The sequence below is a fragment of the Aethalodelphis obliquidens genome, unplaced genomic scaffold (genome assembly GCF_003676395.1).
Source record: "Aethalodelphis obliquidens isolate GAN/ISIS:26980383/991018 unplaced genomic scaffold, ASM367639v1 scaffold134, whole genome shotgun sequence".
In the NCBI taxonomy this organism is placed as follows: domain Eukaryota; kingdom Metazoa; phylum Chordata; class Mammalia; order Artiodactyla; family Delphinidae; genus Aethalodelphis; species Aethalodelphis obliquidens.
The window spans coordinates 453,018-460,609 of NW_020838078.1; the positions used below are offsets into that span (position 1 = coordinate 453,018).

At 34.1% G+C, this 7,592-nt stretch overlaps 1 non-coding gene across 1 annotated transcript; it reads right to left on the reverse strand.

Annotated features, from left to right (window-relative positions):
* Positions 1-6,426: 6,426 nt before the first annotated feature.
* LOC113616359 (small nucleolar RNA SNORA3/SNORA45 family) lies at positions 6,427-6,555 on the reverse strand. The gene has a single exon (XR_003431277.1). It is a non-coding gene; the product is annotated as a small nucleolar RNA SNORA3/SNORA45 family (small nucleolar RNA).
* Positions 6,556-7,592: the final 1,037 nt, after the last annotated feature.

The following is a 7,592-nucleotide window of genomic DNA, read 5'->3' on the forward strand; positions in this document are numbered from 1 at the left end:
AGCATGTAGATATTTCACTTCCTTGTTTAAGATCATTTCTACGTATTTTATAGGATTCCAAATAGGAATGTCTTTTTACTTTTTCTCTTTTTGTTCTTTCATTGTTTGTGTAAAGAACTACAAAGAATTACAGTATATTAATCTTGTATTATGCTGCCTTACTTGATTTATTTATTAGTTCTAATAGTTTGGTGGAGACTTTAGGGTTCTCTATAGAGAGTATCATGTTATTTTCAAATAGTGACTGATCTCTTTGCTTTCAATGTGGATACCTTTTATTTATTTTTCTTATCTAATTGTTGTGGCTAGGATTTGCAATCTTTTGTTGAATACAGGTGGTGAGAGTGGGTATCCTTATCTTGTTCCTGAATTTACTGGGAATTCTTTCAGCTTGTCACTGTTTAGTATTGTGTTGGGTGTGCATTTGTCATAAATGGCTTTCATCATGTTAGATATCTTCTCTCTATGTCACTTCGGTGTTAGTTTATCATGAACGGATGTTGAATTTTGTCAAATGCATTTTTTTGTATCTATTGAGATGATGATGTGATTTTAAAAAACTTTTTTTCTTTATCACAATATCCTGCTTTATTGTCTTTTTTTACATTTTTAAAAAATTGAAGTTGATTTATTGATTTACAATGTTGTGTTAGTTGCAGGTATATAGCACAAAGATGATTCAGTTTTATATATGTATATATATATATATATATATAAAAGAATATATATATGCATATATATATTCTTTTTCAGATTCATTTCTCTTATAGGTTATTATAAAACACTGAGTATATTTCCTTGTGCTATACAATAGGTCCTTGTTAGTTATCTATTTTATGTATGGTAGTATGTATATGTTAATCCCAAACTCTTAATTTATCCCTCCTCCTCCTTCCCTTTTGGTCACCATAGGTTTGTTTTCTATGTCTGTGGGTCTATTTCTGTTTTGTATATGAGTTTACTTGTGTCATTTTCTTTAAGATTCCATATGTAAGCAATATCATATGATATTCGTCTTTCTCTGTTTGGCTTACTTCACTTAGTATGATAATCTCTAAGGCCACCCATGTTGCTACAAATGGCATTATTTCATTATTTTTTTATGGCTGAGTAATATTCCACCACATCTTCTTTATCAATTCATATGTCAATGGGTATTTAGGTTGCTTCCTAGTCTTGGCTATTGTAAATAGTTCTGCAGTGAACATTGGGGTGCATGTATCTTTTCAAATTATGTCCTTCTTCGAATATATGTTCAGGAATGGGATTGCGGTATCATATGTTAGCTTTATTTTTCATTTTTAAATAAAATTTCATACTGTTCTCCATAGTGACTGTACCAGTTTACATTCCCACCAACAGTGTAAGAGGGTTCCCTTTTCTCCATACCCTCTCCAGCATTTATTATTTGTAGACATTTTGATGACTGTCATTCTGACTGGTGTGAAGTGGTACCTTATTGTAATTATGAATTTCATTTTTCTAATAATTAGCATTGTTTTGCATCTTTTCATGTGCCTTTTGGCCATCTGTATGTCTTCTTTGGAGAAATCTTTATTTAGATTTTCTGCCCATTTTTGATTAGTTTGTTTGTTTTTTTCCTACCAAGCTGTATGAGCTGTTTCTATATTTGGGATTTAAGCCCTTGTCCATTGCATTGTTTGAAAATTTCTCCCGTTCTGTAGGTTTTCTTTTTATTTTGTTTATGGTTTCCTTTCCTGTGCAAAATCTCTCAAGTTTAATTAGGTCCTATTTGATTTTTTTTTTTTTTTGGCAGTACGTGGGCCTCTCACTGTTGTGGCCTCTCCTGTTGCGGAGCAGAGGCTCTGGACGTGCAGGCTTAGTGGCCATGGCTCACAGTCACAGCCGCTCCACGGCATGTGGGATCTTCCCTGACTGGGGCACGAACCCATGTCCCCTGCATCTTCAGGTGGACTCTCAACCACCGTGCCACCAGGGAAGCCCTAGTTTTGTTTTTATTTGCATTACTATAGGAGACACATCCAAAAAGATGTTGCTGTGATATCTGTCAGAGAGGTTTCTTCTTATGTTTCCATCTAGAAGTTTTTATATATCTGGTCTCACATTTAGGTTTTTAATCCATTTTGAGTTTACTTTTGTGTACGGGAGTTAGAGAATGTTTTACTTTTATTCTTTTAATGTAGCTGTCCAGTTTTCTCAGCACCACTTATTGAAGAGACTGTCTTTTCTACATTGTATATTCTTGCCTCCTTTATCATAGATTAATTGACCACAGGTTCATGGGATTATTTCTTGGCTTTCTATACTGTTCCATTGATCTATATTTCTGTGTTTGTGCCAGTACCATACTGCTTTGATTATTGTGGCTTTGTAGTCTAGTCTGAAGTCAGGGAGCCTGATTAGAAGAGCTCTGTTTTTCTTTCTCAAGATTTCTTTGGCTATTTGGGGACTTTTGTGTTTCCATATAAATTAAAAAAAAATTATTAACATATACTTGATTTACAATTTTGTGTTAGTTTCTGATGTATAGTAAAGTGTATCAGTTATACATGTATATATCTCCACACTTTTTTAGATTCTTTTCCCATGTAGGTCATTACAAAATATTGAAAAGAGTTCCCTGTGCTATACAGTAGGTCTTTATTAGTTAACTATTTTGTATATAGTGGTGTGTATACGTTAATTCCCAGGCTCCCAATTTATCCTTCCCCCCCTTACCCCACTGATAACTGTAAATTTTTTTTTCTACAACTGTGGCTCTAATTTTGTTTTGTAAATAGGTTCATTTGTACCCTTTTTTTAGATTCCACATATAAGCAGTATCATATGATATTTGTCTTTCTCTGTCTGACTTACCTCATGCAGTTTCACAATCACTAAGTCCATCCATGTTGGTGTAAATGGCTGAGTAATATTATTTTGTTCTTTTTTATGGCTGAGTAATATTCCATTGTATATATGTGCCACATCTTTTTTATCCATTCATCTGTCGATGGACACTTAGGTTGTTTCCATGTCCTGGTTATTGTAAATAGTGCTGCAGTGAGCACTGTGGTACATGATGCTTTTTGAGTTATGGTTTTCTCAGGGTATATGCCCTGTAGTGGGATTGCTGGGTCATATGGTAGTTCTATTTTTAGTTTTTTAAGGAACCTCCATACTGTTCTCCAAAGTGACTGTATCAAATTTTATTCCCACCAAGAGTGTAGGAGTGTTCCCTTTTCTCCACATCCTTTCCAGCATGTATTATTTGTAGACTTTTTGATGATGGCCATTCTGAATGGTGTGAGGTGATACCTCATTGTGCTTTTGATTTGCATTTCTCTAATGATTAGTGGTGTTAAGCATCCTTTCACATGAATTTTTGGCAATTGTATGTCTTCTTTGGAGAAATGTATATTTAGGTCTTCTGTCCATTTTTGGATTGGGTCATTTGTTTCTTTGATATTGAGCTACATGAGCTGCTTGTATATTTTGGAGATTAATCCTGTGTCAGTTGCTTCATTTGCAAATATTTTCTCCCATTCTGAGGGTTGTCTTTTCATCTTGTTTATGGTTTCCTTTGTTGTGCAAAAGCTTTTAAGTTTCATTAGGTCTTGTTGGTTTTTTTTCTGTTTGTTTGTTTGTTTTTATTTCCATTACTCTAGAGGTGGGTCAAAAAGAATCTTGCTGTGATATATGTCATAGAATGTTCTGCCTATGTTTTCCCCTAAGAGTTTTATAGTGTCTAGCCTTACATTTAGGTCTTTAATCCATTTTGAGTTTATTTTTTGTGTATGGTGTTAGGAAGTATTCTAATTTCGTTATTTTACATGTAGCTTTCCAGTTTTCCCAGCACCACTTGTTGAAGAGGCTGTCTTTTCTCCATTGCATATTCTTGCCTCCTTTGTCAAGCATAAGGTAAGCATATGTGCATGTGTTTATCTATGAGCTTTCTATCCATTTCTACTGATCTATATTTCTGGTTCTGTGCCAGTACCATACTGTCTTGATTACTGTAGCTTTGTAGTATAGCATGAAGTCAGGGATCCTGATTCCTCTAGCTCCATTTTTCTTTCTCAAGATTGTTTGGGCTATTCAGCAGCACTGATTGAAGAGACTGTCTTTTCTCTATTGTATATTCTTGCCTCCTTTGTCATAGATTAGGTGAGCATAGGTGGTTGGGTTTATCTCTGGACTTTATATCCTGTTCCATTGATCTATATTTCTGTTTTTGTGCCAATACCATACTGTTTTGTTGGCTGTAGCTTTGTAGTATAGTCTGAAGTCAGGGAGCCTGATGGCTCCAGCTTTGTTTTTCTTTCTGAAGATTGCTTTGGCTATTTGGGGACTTTTGTGTTTCCCTACAAATTGTAAACAATTTTGTTCTGATTCTGTGAAAAATGCCATTGGTGATTTGATAGAGATTGCATTGAATCTGTGGATCACTTTGGGTAGTATAGTCATTTTGACAATATTGATTTTTCCAACCCAAGAACATGGTATATCTCTCCATCTCTTTGTGTCATTTTTTCTTTCTTTCATCAGCATCTTATAGTTTTCTCAGTTCAGATCTGTTGCCTACTTAGGTAGGTTTATTCCTAGGTGTTTTATTCTTTGAAGTGAAGTTAAATAGGATTGTTTCCGTAATGTCTTTTTGTGATTTTTCATTGTTAGTGTATAGGAATGCAAGAGATTTCTGTGTATTAATTTTGTATCCTGAAACTTTACTGAATTCATGATGAGATCTAGCTTTTTTTGGTAACATCTTTAGGATTTTCTATGTATAGTAGCATGTCACATGCAAAGAGTGAGTTTTACTTCTTTTGCAATTTGGATTCCTTAATTTCTGTTTCTTCTCTGATTGCCATGGGTATGACTTCCAAAACTATGTTGAATAAAAGTGACAAGAGAGGACATCCTTTCCTGTTCCTACCTTAGAGGAAATGCTTTCAGTTTTTCACCATTGAGAATGATGTTTGTTGTGGGTTTGTCATATATGGCCTTTATTATATTGAGATAGGTTCCCTCTATGCCCACTTTCTAAAGAATTTTTTTTTATCATAAATGGATGTTGAATTTTATCAAAAGCATTTTTTGCATCTATTGAGATGATCATATGGTTTTTATTCTTCTATTTGTTGATGTAGTGTATCACATTAACTGACTTGATTTTATTGAAGAATTCTTGCCTCCCTGGGATGAATCCTACTTGATCATGTTGTATTATCCTTTTAATGTGTCGTTGGATTCTGTTCTCTAGTATTTTATGGAGGATTTTTGCGTTTACGTTCACTAGTGACATTGGCCTGTAATTTTCTTTTTTGTGTGATATCTTTGTCTGGCTTTGGTATCAGGGTGATGGTAGCCTCATTGAATGTCTTTGGAAATGTTTCTTCCTCTGCAATTTTTTTGGAAGAGTTTGAGAAGGGTAGGTGTTATCTCTTCTCTAACTGTTTGATAGAATTCACCTTTGAAGCCATCTGGTCCTGGACTTTTTTTGGTTGGAATTTGAAAAATCACAGATTAAAATCAGTACTTGTAATTGGTCTGTTCATAGTTTCTATTTTTTCCTGCCTCAGTGTTGGGAGATTGTACCTTTCTATGAATTTGTCCATTTCTTCTTGGTTGTCCGTTTTATATATAGTTGCTTGTAGCAGTCTCTATGGTCCTTTTTGTTTCTGTGGTGTCCATTGTCACTCCTTTTTTATCCTAATTTTATTGACTTAGGCCCTCTCCCTTTTTTTTTTTCTTGATGAGTCTGGCTAAAGGTTTATCAATTTTGTTTATCTTTTCAAAGGACCAGCTTTTAGTTTCATTCATCTTTTCTACTGTTTTCCTAGTCTGTATTTTATTTATTTCTCTTCTGAGTTTTATGATGTCTCTCCTTCTGCTAACTTTGGGTTTTGTTTGTTCTTCTTTCTCTCATTGTTTTAGGCATAAAGTTAGTTTTTTTATTTGAAATTTTTCTTGTTTCCTGAGGTAAGCTTGTATCACCATAAACTTTTCTGTTAGAATTGCTTTTGTTGTGTCCCATAGAATTTAGATCATCATGTTTTCATTTTTATTTGTCTCTAGTCATTTTTTGATTTCCTTTTTAAGTTCTTCCATGATCCATTGGATGTTTAGTAGCATATTGTTTGGCCTCCACATTTCTGTTTTTTTTCTAGTCAATTTCTAATTTTATAGTGTTTCAGTCAGAAAAGTTGTTTCATATGATTTCAATTTTAAATTTACATAAGCTTACTTTGTGGCCAAGCATGTAATCTATGCTGGAGAATGTTCCATGTGCAGTTGAAAAGAATATGTATTCTTTTGCTTTCAGATGAAATGCTCTGTAAATATCAATTAATTCCATGTGGTCTAATATGTCATTTAAGGCCTGTGGTTTCTTATGGATTTTCTGTCTGGATGGTAAGTGAGGTGTTAATATCCCCCATTGTTATTTATTTTTTTCCAGGGAGGGCATGTTTTCCATTGGGTCACTCCTGGGGGTACTGATTGTCCTCACCAATGAATTAAACCCCACAGATTCTCTCTGAGCACACTAGCACACCAGGACAAGATCTGTCAGAATGTGACTCTAGTCTCAGGCTCACTATTATTGTGTTGTTATCAATTTCTCCTTTTATGTCTCTTAACATGTGCCTTATATATTGAGGTGTTTCTATGCTGGGTGCATATATATTTACAAGTGTTATACCTTCTTCATGGATTGATCCCTTGATCATTATGTAGTGTCCTTACTTATCTCTTGTAACAGCCTTTATTTTAAAGTCTATTTTGTCTGATATGAGTACTGCTACTCCAGCTTTCTTTTGATTTCCATTTGGGTGGAATAACTTTTTCCATCCCCTAACTTCAGTCTGTATATGTCCTTACATCTGATGTGGGTCTTTTGCAGACAGCATATGTAAGGGTATTGTTTTTGTATCCATTCAGCCAGTCTGTGTCTTTTGGTTGGAACATTTAATCTGTTTACATTTAAGGGAATTTTTGATATGTATGTCCATGTCATTATTTTGTTTACTACTTTGGTTCATTTTTGTAGGTCTTATTTTCTTCTTTTCCTCTTTTGTTCTCTTCCCTTGTGATTTGATGACTATCTTTACTGTTGTGTTTGAATACCTTTTTCTTTTTCATGTGTATACCTATTTTACATTTTTCTTTTTGCTATTACCATGAGGATTTAATATAGCTGTCTATACATATACAAATGATTGTTTTAACTTGATGATCTCTTAATTTCCAATGCATTTCAAATATCCTACATTTGTACTCTCTTCCTCTCACAGTTTCTGGTTTGGATATCATATTCACGTGTGCATGCTTTCCTACATTTAACGTATGTTTTCCTTTACTGGTGAGCTTTCCTATTTTGTCATTTTCTTGTTTCTAGTTGTGGCCTTTCTTTTCTGCTTAGAGAAGTTCTTTTAGTATTTGTTGTAAAGCTGATTTGGTGGAGCTGAATTCTTTTAACATTTGCTTGTCTATAAACCTTTTGATTTCTTCATCAAATCTTAATGAGAGCATTGCTGGGTAGAGTAATCTTGGTTGCAGGTTTTCCCCTTTCATCACTTTAAATATATCATGACCCTCCCTTCAGGCCTGCAGATTTTCTGCTGAAAAAT